The sequence below is a fragment of the Tamandua tetradactyla genome, chromosome 8 (assembly GCF_023851605.1).
Source record: "Tamandua tetradactyla isolate mTamTet1 chromosome 8, mTamTet1.pri, whole genome shotgun sequence".
In the NCBI taxonomy this organism is placed as follows: Eukaryota; Metazoa; Chordata; class Mammalia; order Pilosa; family Myrmecophagidae; genus Tamandua; species Tamandua tetradactyla.
Window position 1 is genome coordinate 57,496,519 of NC_135334.1, and position 21,202 is coordinate 57,517,720.

Genomic DNA, 21,202 nt, shown 5'->3' on the forward strand with positions numbered 1-21,202 from the left:
GGTGCTATGAGTTGGGAGAAGGAAATCCTCCCCTCTGTTCATTTAAGCACACTATCCCAATGATCTTCACACCCACTCAAATGAATAAACCTGTTAATGCACAGGAATGACTTCTTCAGTTGTTGACTAACGTACCAAAATCTTGAGTGTAGTAAATCGGTTGTTAAGAGATAGGACTCTCAGGCGGGCCACGGTGGCTCAGCAGGCAAGAATGCTTGCCTGCCATGCCAGAGGACCCGGGTTCGTTTCCCGGTGCCTGCCCTTGTTAAAAAAAAAAAAAAAGAGAGAGAGAGATAGGACTCTCAATCCTCCAATATGTCTACTTACTAAAATTGAAAACGACATCATCCATAGATTGGTCAAAAAACACATTTGTTGACAAATCTGTAAAATATCCTTTAGATGAATGGTCAATAGTTTTAAAAGACTAATTATTTAAGTTACAAAGAGACAAAGTGAAGACCAATATACAAAACACATTTTTACAATTCCTTCTGTTGGTCTGTCCTGAAAAGTAATAAGTCCCTAGTAAAGGAGAAAAACACATGAATTTCTCAGAAAGGGGACAGCCAGCTTCTATGGGGTATGTGCTAGTTAGCCTTCAGTCACCCTATGTGCTGGTGTTATGTACCCCAGAAAAACCATGTTTTAATCCTGATCCAATCTTTTTTTTAAAAAAATCCAGATTCAATCTTGTGGGGGCAGCCATTTCTTTTAATACTGATTCAATACTGTAGACTGGAAACTTTTGATTAAATCATCTCCATGGAGATGTGACACACCCAATCTTGGGTGTGACCTTTGCTTAGATGAAGATGTGATTCCACCCATTCCAGATGGGTCTTGATGAGGTTACTGGAATCTTTTAAAAGAGGAAATATTTTTGAGAGACCCAGAAATGCAGAAGTCTCAGAGCTGACAGAAACTTCACAGCAGAGCTGACACACATGCCGACACGTGGAGGACAGAGACACGGATGTGGAGATGCTTGGAGCTCAGCAGCCATTGCCATAAGATGTTAAGCGAGCCAGAAACTGAAGAGAGCCAAGGGAAGCCAGCCTTGGAGAAGTAAAGTGAGGAACTCCCATAGGAACAGAGGCTGAAAGCAGTGGAGCCCAGGAACAAGGGACCAGCAGATGCCAGCCACGTGACTACTAGCTGACAGAGGTGGTCCTGACCCATCCGCCTTTCTTGAGTAAAGGTAATTTCTTGTTGGTGCCTTGGTTTGTGCACATTCACTTCCTTAGAACTATTAACTTGTAACTTATTATGTTCCCCTTTAAAAAAGCCATTCCATTTCTGGCATAGTGTACTCCGTCAGCTTTCAAACTAACACACACTGCCAGCTCTGAGATTCAGTCTTTCTAAGTCTTTCTGAAACACTTCTTGGATGTGGACTGGTTTCTCAGCAAGGGGCTGGCAGCTGGGGCCATAAAGTTGAAGACAAAGTCCTTCCAGAAATGTACAGACTAACGGAGGAGAAAGCCACATATGCAGATCAGGTCCATATGGTGTAAAGGTACTGGACCAGGGATGAGCTGGGGGCTATGGGTTCTCAGTAGAAGGGGCCACTTGGCTCAGTCTTGGGTGAACACAGGGGAGGGGGTCAGGAAGTGCTCTCCAGGAATGATATGTGAGCTGACGTCTGAGTCTTAAAGTATAAGTAGAAGATGGCCAGGTGGAGACGGTGAAGAATGATTTTCTGGGCCAAGGAACAGGACAATCAAAGGCACAGAGGAGGTAGGAGAGCAGTGGATTTTTGCCATGCAGGAGGTGGGAGCTGGGGAGGGTCTGGAAATGATACCAGAGAGTTAAGCAGGGACCAGGCTGGTGGGTGTTATGAGAATTCAATGAATCAGTGCATGTAAAACACCTAAGATGGTCTCTAGTACATAGTAAGTCCTCAATACTGACAGAAATTCACTTTTTGTAAAACTTAAATATGATCACAAAGTGTGGAGCCTATCCTGAGCCTGCAGTGGACACCCAGGGCAGGGGGAGCAGGCATCTTCCCTGGGTACCAGCAAGGAGGGTGTATGAGGTCAGTAGAGAAATTTAAAACTGAATAAAAGTTTGGGTTTTTTTGTTTGTTTTCTTTTTCTTTCTTTTTTTTGTGAAAAATAACATCTATGTGCAAATGTTCTAAGAAATGATCATGATGATGAACATGCAACTATGTGATGATATTGTGAATTACTGATTATATATGTAGAATGGAATGATCATATGTTAAGAATGTTTGTGTTTCTTGTCATATTTTTTCTAAAAAATTCAAAATTTAATTAAAAAAATTTATAAAAAAGATCTCCAGACAGGTTGAATTAGATTATGTACTACAGAAAATTTATGTTCTGGACAAAATAAACCTTTCTTCCCTTGGTCTCAGAGAGTAGGTGAGGTTCTAAAATATAGACAATGTCTTCCTTAAAAAAATAAATAAATAGCATCTATCATAAAAGCAATAAATTTCAAAGCACTTCACAACAATGAGTTGTAGAACAGATTTCAGAGTTTGGTATGGGTTACAATTCCACAATTTTAGGTTTTTACTTCTAGCTGCTTATCTGTTTTTATTATTACTACATATAGAGAATTTTAAACAATGTCAACAATGAATTACCCCTCCCCAGATATCTTTTGTTGGCTTAGGAAGTCCTTAACAGTGCTGCATATTTACCACTGAGTTTTAGTGATGTGTGTGAGGTGCAGACACTCATGACACATACTGGCAACTAGAGACTTTTCTCTGGATCACATTCAGCTAAGCATAGTTTTCAAATGATCACTCCAGCTAATCCATGTCCCTATTTCCAGTTTCAAACAGATAAAAATTCCAAATGACCACACAGATGAACAGATTTGAAGTGACTCAAGTTTTGTTTCTTCATCTTTTCCCAATCACCATGCTATCACTGTTTATCCTGAATCTATTGTTTCAACAAGGGTACATTTAATTCTACTGGGGCTGGAGAAAGGGATGGCTTACAAGGGAATTTTCAGAATTGTAGAGGAAAAAACAGTTTATAAAGGATAAGTAATAAAAATGGGCTAATTTAAAGCTATTTACTGCAAATACTTTTTTTCTCATGTAGAACTGAGTGTTTAAAAATTATCTGTTCTCTTGGTACCCATTACTGCAAATGTGTTGGGCTCTAATGCCTGCGCTTGTTCCCCTATTCCCTCCACACTTCTGCAGAGTTCCAACTGTCCTCTCGTCTCTCTTTCTTTATCCTAGATCCCGATATCCCAAACCAGTAGAGTCGGCTGTTTGGGTTAAATCATTGTGTCCATTTGTGGCCTCACTGATATGCAAACTTATTGCCTGAGATGGGCAACACCTTAGTGCTTAGTGGTCAGTGACAGCTCAGGTGTGTTGATGCTCCCAGGAGTAGAGAGCTCTGGACGAGGCATTAGAGTCGGGGTTGTGGAGAGAGGAGAGAGGCAGGGCTCAGAATGAGGGAGGTGATCACTTTGCAGTGCCAGTGGAGGAAGAGAAGCCGAGGATGGAGACAACTGAGAAAAGAGAAGTAGCTGACAGTGTGGGCTTGGGGGGGTAGCATCAAAGATGAAATTTTTCTACTTCACTGTCTTGCTTAAGGCAGATGAGCAAACATTTGCCCTTTGTTTTTTGCTGCTTTGGGGAATTCCAAAAATAAAATCCCCAAAGCTTTGGAAGGAATCACAGAACATGATGGCACCCAGGTAAACACATGAGGAGACAGCAGCAACAGTGTTTTTAGAAAAGAGATTGGGTGAAGGAGCAAAAAAATTGTGGTGGCATGATTATAGTATCTAAACTCAGAGACTGTAAAAGCCCTACTTATTGGAATCCTATGGGTGTGCCTGACCTCCTGAGCAATTGGATTTTAGGAACAGTTTGATTAATGAAAGATCATTGTGGAGGTTATAGACACGATCCATAGAACTACATCGTATTCTTGAGATGGCCAGTGCCACCAGCTCTTTTCACCTTCTCTTGATTCGAACACTTAAGCCAATCAGTTAGTCATCCTATATTTATTGAACATATACTTTGCCTCAGTCCTATGCTTGGCCCTGGAGATGAAGTCATGAGAGAAGAAAAAAAGCACAATTCCTAACCTCATGGGAATTAGCATTAATGGTAATAACAGACATTTAACAAACAACATAAAATAAATTATTTTGAGTGGGCAAAGTGCTAAGAAGGAAAGCCATGGGAGTGTATGATGGGGGAGAGAGAGAGTAAGAGAGCCCTTTCCTGACCACACTATTATTGGATAAGTTCCAAAATGTTTGGCAAAGCAAGAGTAATATAAGCTTAGGAGTAACAAGGTAAGATCAACAACCCCCAGACGAAATCCTGACATTCGCCAAGGGTGGCTATAGGAAGCTCTTTGGAACTCTCAGACTAAGGTATATTTAGACATAACATATGACTTTGTCTTAGAGAACTCAACATTTTGGATAGAAAATATGTATCCAAATTGCACACTGGCAATTAATGCATATGGCAGCAACATGTATGGTGGAAAAATCAACATTGGCCAAAACATTTTGAGTACTAGCTAAAATTGTCACAAGCCTAGGGAACCTAGGACAAGTCAAATTCACCTAAAGTGAATAAAGACAAAATGAGGGAGAAGACTTACTAGATCAGATAGGTTACCTAGGAGGATGTTATTTCATGGAAAGGAGCAGCCTGGATCAACAATTTAGTATTCAAAAAATGGATACAACAGACTCAATAAATAATTTAGAGAACATGCTAGAGGACAGATATGAGCAAGAGCTTGTACTGGAATTCAAGAAGGCAATTAAGTAGACTCAGTCAAACAGATTCAGAGGCAGCCAAGACAGTTGGCCAGAAATTCTGACAGCAGAGGCAGTACAGGGAATAAAGCTATGGGACACCTATCATTCCCTTAGTCCACAGCAAATCATAAATAGTGCATGCAATTTATATAGGTATTCTTTTGCTGCCAAGACCCCTCACCTAAATAAAAATCAGATATATCCAATTGCACAGTTGGCAGTGTACAGGAAATTTATTAAATTTGACACCGTGTTGACCCTAAATAAATGGCCATACTTAGACAAGAGAATGGTAGCTGTGTCTCCAGAAAACACTACACTTACCGCTACTTCTTATCACTTTTCATGGTCTGCAATGATTTTATTTATTCTCTTACTTTTTTACTGTGAAAGTCTTCTTACTCTAGCATGTATATTTCATGAAAGCCAGGTCCTTGCTTACCTTGTTCATAGGTACAGCCATATCTTCTCACACAGCCCTTGGAGCAGGCTAGGCACTGAAATAAGTATTTAAGGAATGAATGAATGAATGAATGAAATGGCATCAAGACTGGAAATCATAATGAATGAGCCGATTAGGCCAGACAAAAAGAAGCATATCCCAGATAACTAGTACAGAGTTGAGATGAGTCTACGTTGCTCCAACTGGGGGAACTTATTCTAAACAGGGGCCACAGAACAGGCCCACGTGCCTAGGAGATGAATAAAAGGTAACAGATGCTTCACTTTTGCAGAAAATAAGCTGAACTTTACAGAAAACAAAAGAAAAATCAAGAGTTGAGTTTTGTACATGACAATTTTAAGGTCATCTATTGTCCATCCAGGTGTAGTTTATTAAGTAAGCAGTTAAATATGCAGGTCTAGAGTTCAGGAAAGAGATTGAGGCTGGAGCTAAAATTTGAGAATATAGATATTTAATTTGGCTGAACTGTAAGTTCTGGGGAGGGGAGTACTGGAAAGTAAATCTAGAAAGGTACATTGGGGACAAGATGTCAGAGGATTTTGAAAGGAAAGATACCTCTAAGCCTTTCAGATGATGATGATGATAATGATGATGACGACGACAATGTCAATGCCAGAACAGTTGTAGACATGAGAGTCAGCACTTTGGGAATAAGTGCCTACTCTTAGGCCTTCAAAACTGGCATGTTCAAGCATGAGGACTCCTAGATGACTATATAGCTACCAACTCCCTCCCCTTGTACCCCCTTTGATAGGCAAAGGAAGAGAGTAATAATAGATGAATATGATGACACAATGCCCAGACAGACTCCCTGCGGGATTGTCTCCTGCTTGGAAGGGACTGACTGTAAAATTAGTCATGTAAAAAGACACAGGTGTTCTTAAGAAGTGTGGATAAACCTGTTTCTCAACTGGAGTGAGCAGCCAAGGCCTTAGTACATTTTGGGTGCTTTCTGCTGTGACCAGATGCCAAGATAAATCAAGCTTTGGAGTTGGTGATTCTTTGCAACCAGGCCACTGAGGATCATTTGCAGTGGAGGTAATGTTTGTAGGACTGTGGCAAAAAGAAGAGCCTCTGTAGCCTAAGGAAACCTCCTAACATAGCTATTAAAGCCTGTTCTAGTTTGCTAGCTGCTGGAATGCAATACATCAGAAACAGAATGGCTTTTAAAAAGGGGGATTTAATAAGTTGCTAGTTCACAGTTCTAAGGCCCAGAAAATGTCCCAATTAAAACAAGTCTAAAGAAATGTCCAATCAAAGGCATCCATCCAGGGAAAGATACCTTGGTTCAAGAAGGCCAATGAAGTTCAGGGTTTCTCTCTCGGCTGGAAGAGCACATGGCGAACATGGCATCATCAGTTAGCTTTCTTTCCTGGCTTCCTGTTTCATGAAGCTCACCAGGAGGTGTTTTCCTTCTTCATCTCCAAAGGTCGCTGGCTCATGGACTCTTTGCTTCGTGGTGCTGCAGCATTCTCTGCTCTCTCTGAATCTCTTTCATTCTCCAAAATGTTCCTCTTTTATAGGACTCCAGAAACTTATCAAGACCCACCCAAATGGGTGGAGACATGCTGTCACTTAATCCAGTTTAACAACCACTCTTGATTAAATCACATCTCCAGGGAGATGATCTGATTACAGTTTCAAACATACAGTATTGGGCGGGCCGCGGTGGCTCAGCGGGCAAAGTGCTTGCCTGCTATGCCGGAGGACCTCGGTTCGATTCCCGGCCCCAGCCCATGTAACAAAAAACGGAAAAACAAAATACAATAAAACAAGAAAATGTTTAAAGATGTTTCCCTTTCTTCCTTCCTTCCTTCCTTCTATCCTTCCTTCCTTCTCTCTGTCTTTCCTTTAAAAAAAAAAAAAAAAAACATACAGTATTGAGTAGGGATTATTCTGTCTTTACGAAATGGGATTTTGATTAAAACATGGCTTTTCTAGGGTCCATACATCCTTTCAAACCAGCACATTCTGTAGATCTTGTGCTAAAGGCTTATAACACCTGGGATGAACTGAGTGTGGGGACACGAATGGGACTTTGCACACAGATGTCTACAGTGGCAGTCTTCACAATTCATAATGGATGGAGGTGGCCTAAGGGTACAATAACTGAGGAATGGAAGGGGGAACTGTGGTGTTTACATAAAATGGACTACTGAATGGCTGCAAGAAGGAATGAAGTTGTGAGGCATGCAACTAGGTGAATGAAGCTTAAGGACTATATGCTGAATAAACTGGCAGAAACAAAAAGACAAATATTATCATGCTTCATTTATATGGATTAACTATAATATAAAAACTTGCTGAAATGAAATAGAGAGCATGGGTTAGCAGGTTGGGGCCTATTGTAAAGGGTCCTGCTCTTATAATAGTCACCTATGTTTAGGAGTTGAAACTGATATTTCTAAATTCTGAGATACTGAGCTATTTGTACATAACTTGGTTGTTTGCTGAAACTTTTGGTATTTATGGGACACCTGGACTCAGAGTTAGAGCACTGAAGCTGTGAAAGTCAGCATTACCCCATGCAGCAACTATTTAAAAAGCTGAAAAAATGGACTTCCGGAGAAGATGGCGGCTTAGTAAGACGCGCGGGTCTTAGTTCCTCCTTCAGAAAAGAAACTAAAGAAACAGAAACAATACAAAACAGCTCCCGGAGTCACGACAGAGACCAAAAAAGACAGCGTACCCCATTCTGGAACGGCTGAACGGGTAGGGAGAATCCACTGCTGTGAGATACCCGAGGGGTGCACGTTTTCCCGGCTGGGGTGGCTGGCGTCTGGGGTCCCCTCCATGCACGTGGCTCCCCGGTCTGACTGGGAACATTGGATAGCGGGGCCCTCCCGTCACGCTTGGCGTCTCGGGCCAGCTGGGCAATTTGGACCAGCACTCCCCCAAGCCACGGCCAGCGACCCCCGCCTCCACGCGCGGTTTCCCGGGCCGACTGCCCCGCAGACAAACGACCGCCACGAGCGCCACCTACTGGGCAGGAAAAGAAAAACAGAGCCCAGAGATTCCACAGAAAAATCTTTCAACCAGCTGGGTCCCACACCCAGGGAGATCTGATCAAATGCCCAGACACCAGCAGAAAATAATGGATGACGCTCGGAAAATTGAAGATATGGCCCAATCAAAGGAACAAACCAATAGTTCAAATGAGATACAGGAGCTGAGACAACTAATGCTGAATATACGAACAGAAATGGAAAAACTCTTCAAAAACCAAATCAATAAATTGAGGGAGGACATGAAGAAGATATGGGCTGAACAAAAAGAAGAAATAGAAAATCTGAAAAAACAAATCACAGAACTTGTGGGAGTGAAGGACAAAGAAGAAAAAATGGAAAAAAACAATGGATACCTACAATGGTAGATCTAAAGAGACAGAAGCTACAATTAGTGAACTGGAGGATGGAACAACTGAATTCCAAAAAGAAACAGAAACTATAGGGAAAAGAATGGAAAAACTTGAGCAGGGAATCAGGGAACTGAATGACAATATGAAGCGCACAAATATACGTGTTGTGGGTGTCCCAGAAGGAGAAGAGAAGGGAAAAGGAGGAGAAAAACTAATGGAAGAAATTATCACTGAAAATTTCCCAACTCTTATGAAAGACCTAAATATACAGATCCAAGAAGTGCAGCGCACCCCAAAGAGAATAGACCCAAATAGGCGTTCTCCAAGACATTTACTAGTTAGAATGTCAGAGGTCAAAGAGAAAGAGAGGATCTTGAAAGCAGCAAGAGAAAAACAATCTGTCACATACAAGGGAAACCCAATAAGACTATGTGTAGATTTCTCAGCAGAAACCATGGAAGCTAGAAGACAGTGGGATGATATATTTAAATCACTAAGGGAGAAAAACTGCCAACCAAGACTCCTATATCCAGCAAAATTGTCCTTCAAAAATGAAGGAGAAATTAAAACATTTATAGACAAAAAGTCACTGAGAGAATTTGTGACCAAGAGACCAGCTCTGCAAGAAATACTAAAGGGAGCACTAGAGTCAGATACGAAAAGACAGAAGAGAGAGGTATGGAGTAAAGTGTAGAAAGAAGGAAAATCAGATATGATATATATAATACAAAAGCCAAAATGGTAGAGGAGAATATTATCCAAACAGTAATAACACTAAAAGTTAATGGACTGAATTTCCCAATCAAAAGACATAGAATGGCAGAATGGATTCAGCTTTGAGACAAGATAAACTTATGAACCATGTGGTGGCATGGATGGACCTAGAGAATGTTATGCTGAGTGAATCCAGCCAAAAACTAAAGGACAAATACTGTATGGTCCCACTGGTGTGAACGGACATTCGAGAATAAACTTGAAATATGTCATTGGTAACAGAGTTCAGCAGGAGTTAGAAACAGGGTAAGACAATGGGTAATTGAAGCTGAAGGGATACAGACTGTGCAACAGGACTAGATACAAAAACTCAAAAATGGACAGCACAATAATGCCTAATTGTGGAGTGATCATGTTAAAACACTGAATGAAGCTGCATCTGAGCTATAGGTTTTTGTTTTGTTTTGTTTTGTTTTGTTTTGATTTTACTATTATTGCTTTTGTTTTTTTCTCTATATTAACATTCTATATCTTTTTCGGTTATGTTGCTAGTTCTTCTAAACCAATGCAAATGTACTAAGAAATGGTGATCATGCATCTATGTGATGATGTTGGGAATTAATGATTGCATGTGTGGAATGGTATGATCTCTAAATGTTGGGTTAATTTCTTTTTTTCCGTTAATTAGAAAGGAAAAAAAAAGAGAAGGGATAATTGGAGATGAAGGGATACAGACTGTACAACGGGACTGGATATAAAAACTCAGAAATGGACAGCACAATGCTACCCAATTGTAATGCAATTATGTTAAAACACTGAATGAAGCAGCATGTGAGGTATAGGTTTTTTGTTTTTGTTTTTTTTGTTTTTTTTCTTTCTATTATTGTTTTAATTCTTATTCTGTTGTCTTTTTATTTCTTTTTCTAAATTGATGCAAATGTACTAAGAAATGATGAATATGCAACTATGTGATGTTGTTAAGAATTACTGATTGTGCATGTAGATTGGAATGATCTCTAATTGTTTTGTTAATTCTTTTTTTAATTAATAAAAAAAAAAAAAGAAAAAAAAAATACATTCTATGTACCCTACATGCTTTTAGCAAAACGATTCTAAAAATTGTCTTTAAGTGGACATTCTATAAAACACAATTATTGTTAAAATGAACTTTGTCAAAATAACGATTAATGCAAGCTTTACAAACTTTATCATTTTAAGCATCTAGTAAATATAATTTTCATTTATATGATCAATAGATCTTAGACTTCTATAAATTTAGGAAGAAGATTGCAGTGGTTAAAAGCTGTATGTACCCCCAAAAAACATGTTCTTAAGTCTAATCCATCCCTGCGGGTGTGAACCCATTGTAAGAAGGACATTTTGATAAGGTTACTTCAGTTAAGGTATGGCTCAGCCAGTCAGGATAGGTCTTAATCTTATTATGAGAATGAAATCCATACAGAGATAAAAGCCACAGAAGAAGGAAGTTGAAATTCAATGGAACCTGGAAGAGAGCAAAGAAACTGGAGAATCCACCATGTACATTACCATGTCACAGAGGACCCAAGGACTAAGGATCACTGGCAGCCAATTCCAGAACATCAGTCTTCAGAGGGAAAGTATCCCCTTAGGACATCTTGATATTTGGACTTTCTTTTAGCCCAAAATCATGAATGAATAATTTCCCATTGTTTAACCTGACCCATTTCATAGAATTTGCTTGATCGACCAAAGAAATTAAGACAAAAATACCCAAGTAGAAATAAAAATTATTGTATTGCATCTAGCATTAATAATTCAAATTTAACCAAGTTTTGGTCTCATTTGTTAAAAATCTACCTAGATTGAGTCAAATTGAATTTTTTAAAAAACACGTGAGTTAATTTTTAAGAATACCTGAAGCACTAAAAGTTCAATTTCTTTAATTCCTGGACTTTAGGGGTATTTAATTTATATAAGTGCTTATTCTAAAGCCAAGTTGAACAAAGTTCCTTTAAGGAATTTTACATATTATTTTGGCAATACCATCTAGAGGTTGAAAAAATCACATATATAAACATTAAGATGAACACAATAAAAACTTACAACTCAAAGTTTTAACATGTATTGAATAATTTGACTCTTAAAAACATGAAAAGTTAAGTCACAGGGAAAAAACTAAAAGATTATTATAAATATATTGGCCTTTTGTCATTGCCTTGACAGATAGTGGGTGTCTATTGACCTCTATGCTTCTGAAGGGTAAATTGTAGTTAGGTAAGCCTAGGGTTTGGGTGCATTAAAATGCCTTTAGATTACTTTGTCAACAGATGAGTAGAACATATGGAATAAAAATAAATAATAGGGGGAACAAATATTAAAATAAATTTAGTTTGAAATGCTAGTGATCAATGAAAGGGAGGGGTAAGGGGTATGTTATGCATAAAATTTTTTTCTGTTTTCTTTTTCTGAATAGATGCAAATGTTCCAAGAAATTATTATGATGATGAATATGCAACTAGGTGAGGATATTGTGAATTACTGATTATATATGTAGAACGGAATGATCAAAATAAGAATGTTTGGATTTTCTTTGTGTTTTTTGGTATTTAAAAAAATAAAATTAAAAGATTTAAAAAAAAAAAAAAAGCTGAAAAAATGATCACATTTCATCTAGAGATAAATGAAGCTGATTTGGATAGGATAAAGGTAAATCAGCATAATGGGTAAAGGATTATACGGCCCATATTTTCAAACTTCAACCTATATATGAGACAAAGGGAGAGATATTTATTTGGTGCAAAATTTGTATTTTGGGTAGCACATTATCTAATTTAGCTTGTATAGTCAGTTTACTTGAACACCATAATTATATATAATTACATCAAATAATTGGTTAATGTGGTGCCCCAATATATTCCAGAGTAATTTGAACAGAAAATAAATAAGTGTTTGCAAAGTTCCCTTGGGGTAATGGGGAGAAAGAAGGAAATATTAATTTCCTCATCTGTGGAATTCCTGATATTCTCTCAAGTGGTAGGGACAACCAATTCAAAGGCTGAGCCCTCAATCTTGCAGCATCCCCTGTGAAGATTATTCCTGCAAAGGAGAAGCTAAGCCAAAGAGTTGCCCCAGAGAGCCTCTTTCATTGCTCACGTGTGGCCTCTCTCTTTAAGCCAACTTGGCAGGTAAACTCACTGCCATCTCCCTACATGGGACATGACTCCCTGGGGGGTAAATCTCCCTGGCAACATGGGACAGAAGTCCCAGGGATGAGCTGGGACCCACATCATGGGAATGAGAAAGCCTTCTTGACCAAAACGGGAAGGAGAGGAATGAGACAAAATAAAATCTCCGTAGCTGAAAGATTTCAGAGTCAGGGGGTTATTCTGGAGGTTATTCGTATGCATTATATGGATATCCCTTTTTAGTTTATGGTGTATTTGAGTGGCTAGAGGAAAGTACCTGAGACTGTTGAATAGTGTTCCAGTAGCCTCGATTCTTAAAGAAGTCTGTGTAACTACACAGCTTTTACAATATGACTGTGATTGTGAAAACCTTGTGTCTGATACTCCTTTTATCTGGGATATGGATAGATAAGTAAAAGAAAAAAACATAAAAATAAATAAATAATAGGGTAGATAAAGGGTAAAAGTTGAATAGATTGAAATACTGTGGGTCAATGAGAGGGAGGGTTAAGGGATATGGGATATATGAGTTTTTTTTCCTACTGATTTCTTTTTCTGGAGTGATGTAAATGTTCTGAAAATGGTCATGGTGAAGAATACATAACTATGTGATGATATTGTGGACCACTGATATTATTTAATATGGTTGGACTATTCTTGTGTGTGTATTTCTCATTAAAAATATTTTTAAAAAGCTTATATACATTATTCCATCTGAATCCTATAACAAACATTTTCTGGTGATAGAAGCAGTAGATACATTTCAAATTAGTCACAATTCCATGACTGAATCCAAAGTGTACATTCAAAAGGAAGAATCTCAAGTCTCAATTTAAAGACAAATTTTTCCATAAAAAACCTTCTGTGTTTAAATTCAGTTGGCAAAATCTAGTCCTGCTGCTGGTTTATAGTTTGATCCATAACTCTAGTTTGCCTAAGTGCTCCCTAAGTCTACAGAACAAAGAAATGTGTATTTGAAGCTTCAGTGAAATAATTAATTACAATCTTAAAGATGCACAAATACTATTTTCATGATTTTTGGCTGGCTTCCTCTTTGTGTGTAGAGTACAAGTCTGTTTTTCTTCAATTACTTACGAGTGGTAGTCTTCCTTTGGGGTCAATATGCTATACCACTGAGACACTGGTCCCTATTTTAGTAGTATTTGTGAGAATGAGAAAGCAGTATTTCTGCTCAAGAACTTTCTCTTCTCTTTGTCTTGTGTATAGTAGCGCTGTTATAAGGAAAAAAGAATCTCATTGGTTTGCCATTTTAAATTTCATGATGGGAAAAAGGCATCTCAGTCTGAGGCTTTTGATTTTCTAAAAAGATATAGGAGTTTTAAACCCAGGCTCCAGGAAAGTCCACGACCCTGTAAAATTACAAATGATACGCATTTGTCGTGTACGTACGTGTTTCTGGGTTGAGTCCATAGCTTTCACGTGAGTCTCAAAGATGTTCGTGATCCACCCGAAGATTAAAACCATTGCTGTGTTTCACACAGTACTTCAAAGAGCAGAAAAGTCTATAAATAATCTCCTTCAGACTTGCTGCTCATAGACATCAAAAGGTTTAAACTATCTATCAGTTACTTCTTGGAGAGATGGCCTTCTTTGCATGCTCCAAAAGAGTCTAGACTTTTCTATAACTGTGAGGAAAAAATCTGCATTCTACTAGGGAAAATATAAGTTGCATTTGCCTATACCCAAAGTTCCTGCATCTCTCCTTACCAAATTGGAAATTTCTAAATCAGAAACCAAGAAAAAAAAAAAGGAGGAATGATCAATGAGACTCTCTGTAACCTGTGAAAACTCCATGGTGGTTTCTTTCTAATAAGAAAAAATTTCTCAGGAAAAAATATTCCCACCCCCCCCACCCCCACCCCCTTTTTTTTAAGTCCCTCATCTTTCCATTGCAATGAAACTCAAATCTGTATACAAATTGATTGGCATTGAATAACAAAGTTCCTAGTTGCTTTCAAAATTGCTTCTTAGAGGAACTTAGATTTTTTCCTGAGCATTTAAAAAACAGGTTTGATCAAAGTTTTAATAAAAACTACAGTTCTTCCAGACTCCAGACTTGCATGAAACAGAGAAGCCAATATTATCAGAGCCTGTTTTTGTAGGTTGACAATAAGGACAATATATTAGAGTCTAGAATTACTAGTTGTTCTAAAATTCAACTATTTAAAATACTCCTATCTAAATATTTATGTCATGCATATAAGTGCTTTCAACCTATCCTGTACTTCTTTTTTTTAATTAATTTTTAATTAAAAAATATATAACAACAAACACATTCTTAACTTATGATCATTCCGTTCTACATATATAATCAGTAATTCACAATATCATCACATAGTTGCATATTCATTATCACGATCATTTCTTAGAACATTTGCATCAATTCAGAAAAAAATAAAAAGACAAAAGAAAAAAATTCATACATACCATACCCCTTACCCCTCCCTTTCATCAATCACTAGCATTTCAATCTGAAGTTATTTTAACATTTGTTCCCCCTATTATTTATTTTTATTCCATATGTTTTACTCATCTGTTGATAAGGTAGATAAAAGCATCAGACACAAGGTTTTCACAATCACACAGTCACATTGTGAAAGCTATATCATCACACAATCATCTTCAAGAAACGTGGCTACTGGAACACAGCTCTATATTTTCAGGCAGTTCCCTCCAGCCTCTCCATTACATCTTGACTAACAAGGTGATATCTATTTAATGCATAAGAATAACCTCCAGGATAATCTCTTGACTCTGTTTGAAATCTCTCGGCCATTGACACTTTATTTTGTCTCATTTCACTCTTCCCCCTTTTGGTCAAGAAGGTTTTCTCAATCCTTTGATGCTGAGTTTCAGCTCATTCTAGGATTTCTGTCCCATGTTGCCAGGAAGGTCCACAGCCCTGGGAGTCATGTCCCACGTAGACAGGGGGAGGGCAGTGAGTTTGCTTGTTGTGTTGGTTGGAGAAAGAGGCCATATCTGAGAAACAAAAGAGGTTCTCTTGGGGGTGACTCTTAGGCCTAGTTTTAAGTAGGCTTGACCTATACTTTCTGGGGTTAAGTTTCATATGAACAAACCCCAAGACTGGGGGCTCAGCCTATTGTTTGGTTGTCTGCACTGCTTGTGGGAATATCAAGAATTCAACTTGGGGAAGTTGAATTTTCCCCCCTCTCTCATCATTCCCCAAAGGGGACTTTGCAAATACTTTTTTATTCACTGTTCAAATCACTCTGGGATTTATCAGGGCATCGCTCTGGACAAACCAACAAAATCTCATGCCTTACTCGAGGTTCCATGTATTTATGGTGTTCAATTAAGCTGTCTACATAAGTTATATTAAGAAATGCACTAGTCAAAATGTAAATTTTGTACCAAATAAACATTTTTTTGCTTTAATCTCACACATAAGTTAAAATTTTAAAATATTAATTACCATCTATTTTCAATACCCTGCATTAATGACATTCCTTTGTTCTTCCTCATGCAAAATCATTTTTTAAACTTGTACATTTAGTCACCATCATTATACACTCTGGCATTTCTAGATTATACCATCTCATTCTTTATCATCTTTCTTTCTGATTTCATTTGTGCCTAGAGCCCTTTTCCCTCTGTCATTCTCACATTCAGCTTCATTCAGCGTTTTAACATAATTGTATCACAGTTAGGTAGTATTGTGCTATCCATTTCTGAGTTTTTATGATCAGTTCTGTTGCACAATCTGTATCTCTTCAGTTCCAACTGTCCAATATCTTACCCAATTTCTATCTCCTGATGGTCTCTGTTACCAATGAAATTCTCCAAGTTTATTCACTAATGTCAGTTCATATTGACATATGTAAGACCATACAGTATTTGTCTTTTCATTTCTGGCTAATCTCACTCAGCATAATGTCTTTAAGGTCCATCCATGTTATTACATGCTTCATGACTTTATTCTGTTTTACAGCTGCATAATATTACATTGTATGTATAGACCACAGCTTGCTTAGTCACTCATCTGTTGATGGACATGTGGGCTGTTTCCATCTCTTGGCAATTGTAAATAATGCTGCTATAAACATTGGTGTGCAATTCTATACCTAGCTTCCTCAGGAATCACACGCTGTCTTCCACAGCGGTTGTACCATTTGACATTCCCACCAACAGTGAATAAGTGTGCCTTCTTCTCCACATCCTCTCCAGCAGTTGTCATTTTCTGTTTCATTGATAATGACCATTTTGGTGGATGTGAGATGATATCTCATTGTCGTTTGATTTGCATTTCCCTAATAACCATAGAAGTTGGGCATCTTTTCATATGCCTTTTGGCCATTTGTATTTCCTCTTCTGAGAAGTGCCTGTTCATGTCTTTTGCCCATTTTGCAATTGGGTTGTCTGTCTTTTTGTTGTTGAGTTGAACAATCTCTTTATATATTTTGGATACTATACTTTTATCTGTTTATCATTTCCAAATATTGTCTCCCATTGTGTAGGCTGTCTTTTTACTTTCTTAACAAAGAGCTTTGATGCACAAAAGTGTTTAATTTTGAGTTCTCATTTCTTTCTTTCTTTCTTCAATGCTCATGCTTTGGATGTAAGGTTTAGGAGACTGCCTCCTATTATAAGATTGATAAGATATTTCCCTGAATTTTCTTCTAAAAGTTTTCTGGTCTTAAATCTAATGTGTAGGTCTTTGATCCATTCTGAGTTAATTTTTGTATAGGGTGTGAGATATGGATCCTCTTTCATTCTTTTGCATGTGGCTATCCAGTTCTCTAGGCTCCATTTATTGAAGAGACTGTTCTATCCCAGGTGAGTTGGCTTGACTGCCTTATCAAAGATCAATTGTCCATAGATGAGAGGGTCTATATCTGAACACTCTATTCAATGTCAATTGAATAAACATTGGTCAGTATTTCTGACCAATACGTTGGTCAATATATCTATCTTTATGCCAGTGCCATGCTTTTTTGACCACTGTAGCTTCATAATACTCTTTAAAGTCAGGTAGCATGAGGCCTCCAACTTCATTTTTCTTTCTCAGGATATTTTTTAGCTATTCAGGGCATCCTGCCTCTCCAGATAAATTTGGTTATTGGTTTTTCTATTTCTGAAAATAAGTTTTTGGAATTTTAATTGGTATTGCATTGACTCTGTAAATCAATTTAGGTAGAATTGACATCTTAACTGTATTTAGTCTTCCAATCCATGAGCACAGTATGCCCTTCCATTTATTTAGGTCTGTGATTTCTTTTGACAATTTCTTGTAGTCTTCTTTGTATAGGTCTTTTGTCTCTTTAGTTAAATTTATTCCTAAATATTTTATTCTTTTGGCTGCAGTTGTAAATGGAATTTTTTTCTTGATTCCTCCTCAGATTGTTCATTACTAATATATAGAAACACTACAGATTTTTGAGTGTTGATCTTGTAACCTGCCACTTTGCTGTACTCATTTATTAGCTCTAGTAGTTTTGCTGTGGATTTTTCAGCATTTTCGACAGATAGTTATCATATCATCTGCAAACAGTGGGAGTTTTACATTTTCCTTTCCAATTTTGATGCCTTATATTTCTTTTTCTTGCCTAATTGCTCTGGCTAGAACTTCCAACACAATATTGAATAACAATGGTGATAGTGCACATCCTTGTCTTGTTCCTGATCTTAGGAGGAAAATTCTCAGTTTTTCCCCATTGAAGATAATGTTAGCTTTGGGTTTTTCATATATCCCCTTTATTATGTTGAGGAAGTTCCCTTCTATTCCTATCCTATCCTTTGAAGTGTTTTCAACAAGAAAGGATGTTGAATTTAGTCAAATGCCTTTTCTGCATCAATTGAGATGATCATGTGGTTTTTCTGCTTTGATTTGTTGATATGGTGTATTACATTAATTGATTTTCTTATGTTGAACCATCTTTGCATACCTGGGATGAATCCTACTTGGTTATGGTGTATAATTTTGTTAATGTGCTACTCCTATCCCCTATTTCCTATCTCCTATCCCCTGAAAAATTAATATACAAGATTCACTGATGTTGCATGCTTTGATTACCTATCTTTTCAATCTTTTTTCAAAATAAATATTCCATATATGTGATTTAAAAAATCCACCGCTAAAGAACTTTCTAGATGCATAACTAACTAGTGATAGACTCTATCACTGATACAATGTAGTCATTGTATGTAAATATAGTGTTACACTCCTTTTGCTCAAAAGAGTATGAAAGAAATTACATGGTTCATGTGTTTTATAAACTTGTTTTCTGTCTCTGAGTTTCCCTAATTCCAGGTGTTTTTCCTGAAAATGATCGTTTCCACAACTTTTATATTTTATAACTATGCTGTCTTCTGTTTGCTTCAATTTTGTGTAGAGGTGGTATTTTGATTTTTTTCTTCCTGTATAGAGGATGGGCTTGCTCCAAAAAAACCACTCTCACTTGTTAGTTTCCCCTTAATACCAGGAAGCATTTATAAGACAGCTAATCCTGCAAAACGATGTATGTGTACATGAAAGCATCTGGGTGTATACATGATAGCTAATGCTGAAAAAATTCCTACTATTTAACAGTCAATATGGAGCCCATATAAATCTCAACTGCCTGGTGGCTCTACTTTTGCATAGTTTCAAATTCAAAGAAATTTAGTCTTGCATCCAAAATAATAGAAGAGATGTTTAAATTTTCATTGAAGTCTTTCAGAAAGCACTAAATGGGAAGAAATGAAAAAATATATATTGATACCTGCCCCCCAAATATTTCTCCTACTCTACTCCAAGTTCTCCAAAATTTCCCCCAACTCTAATATTTCTTCTCTTCTTTCTGTCTTAATTCTATGTTATGTAGACCATAGACCACTTTAATTTCTCTGGTTTCTTTCTTTTGCTTGTTCTGTCATTGTACTAATTCTGCCATGAAAAAGCTGATCTGGCAAGCACGACTCCTTTGTGCAGAAAGATAAGATATAAATTTGCAGCTTGAATCATTTCTTTTGTCCCTGATGCCAGTGTAAAGAAAGTACCACACTCATATGAGATATAAACATAACTTCAATTTGGGATTGTATCTTTCTTAATTAAATTGTGCAGTTAAACTGTTTATACCTAATTAATTTGGTAAAATGAGCTATTTACACACATTAGTCAAACCATACTTTCTTTGGATAATCTTAACAAGAATGCATTTCTGTCTACTCACTGCATATCCCACACACACACACACCACTCTTTAAATGTTTAGTGTTCATTTTAATTGAACACGTCCTTCACTGTAAGTGAACTGTTTGAGAGCTGGACCCAGGAAGGAAGAGCTCTAAGCCCCAGGCAAATAGAAATCCAATTTGCATAAAAGTACCTCTGTGCCAGTGAAAATTTGATACATTCTAAATCCAGTAAGTATTTAGGCTTTCTCTTCGTTCATCACTAAAATCTGGAAAACAAACCTCCAGGGGAAACATCATGATGGGACATGTGGAGCAAGGCACATTGGTAAATGTAAGTTTAAGGAGTCTTTTGTCTTTCTGTCCAGAAAAGGGAGCCCTTATCTGCCCCCTGACATGAGGCTGTGGACATGCGCTACACGTGGATTTCAGAATGTGCCAGGTCAGAGTCCTAGAAATCAGTTGTGGTGGTTTGAAACTGTATGTACCCAAGAAAAACGTGTTCTTAAATTGAATCCATCCCTTTGAATGTAAACCCATTGTAAATAGGACCTTTTGATGGGGCTATTTAAGTTAAGGTGTGGTCTACCTCATTCAGGATGGGTCTAAACAGAAATCAGGGGAGAGCAAGAGATAGACAGACAGACAGACAGACAGACAGACAGATAGATAGACAGATAGATACAGAAGCAAGAGGCTGAAGTCAACAAAACCCAAAGAGAAGGGAGAGACCAGGAGAGCCACCATGTGCCTTGCCTGTGGCAGGGAAGCTAAGGATCACTGGTACCCTGTCTTTGAGAAGAAAGCATCACCTTAATGATGCTTTGATTTGGACATTTTCCTGGATCTAACTGGAAACAAATAAATTCATATTGTTTAAGTTGAAGCATTTCATGGTATTCGCAGGAGCAGCCTAGGAAACTAAAACACCAGTAATGACCTGCTGAAACTTGCCTGGTGTCAAAAGCAAGGAGAACACCTCAGGCCCATCAAACCTACAAATATCACTCTGAAAAATTTACTCCAGTAGTGAAAACAACTGGAACTTGAGAAGTCAGCGGGGGCAGGGAGTTTATTGCCAGAAACAACTGTCACCCACTGCAAACAGATCCACAGTCAACCAGTCTACAAGAGATTAGAGAGCACCCAAAGAGAAAACCTTAGGTCAAGGAAGAAGCACCAGACTGGTTTTCTTGGCTCTGACTTCATTTGCTTATATGAGTTGGCCCTGAAGATACCTTCCTGTTCTAATAATTTCTGATACGAACACATTCATAATCCACAATTCAGAACTAATGTACAAATGAAAACTTAATGTAAGAGGGTACACAATAAAGACAGTTCCTGGCCTTGGGTCTTAGAGTCCTCATTTGTAAAATGAGCAGAAACAAAGGGGGAAATTAAATGCTCTCTGAACTAACCTGTTTTTACAAAGCACAATGTCAAATGCTTTGTGTAAAGAAACATTAAAGGAAAATTAAAAAACAAAAATAAACCTCTACCTACAGTGGGTTCCAATATAGCTAGACACAGAGAGGACTTATATATAGC

The 21,202-nt window shown here is 37.7% G+C and overlaps 2 long non-coding RNA genes across 5 annotated transcripts in view; one reads left to right on the forward strand and one right to left on the reverse strand.

Moving 5' to 3' along the window:
* The window catches only part of LOC143643419 (uncharacterized), a 43,927-nt gene extending 37,936 nt beyond the window's left edge, over window positions 1-5,991 (reverse strand). For all 4 annotated transcript variants that reach the window (XR_013156266.1, XR_013156267.1, XR_013156264.1 and 1 more), the window contains exons 1-2: window positions 5,813-5,991; window positions 5,237-5,291 (exon numbers count right to left, since the gene is read on the reverse strand). This is a non-coding gene — a long non-coding RNA (uncharacterized LOC143643419). The remainder of the gene's footprint in view (window positions 1-5,236; window positions 5,292-5,812) is intronic.
* Window positions 5,949-20,992, forward strand: LOC143643420 (uncharacterized). Its single transcript, XR_013156268.1, has 3 exons — window positions 5,949-6,295; window positions 20,020-20,093; window positions 20,558-20,992. It is a non-coding gene; the product is annotated as an uncharacterized LOC143643420 (long non-coding RNA).
* The last annotated feature ends 210 nt before the right edge of the window (window positions 20,993-21,202 follow it).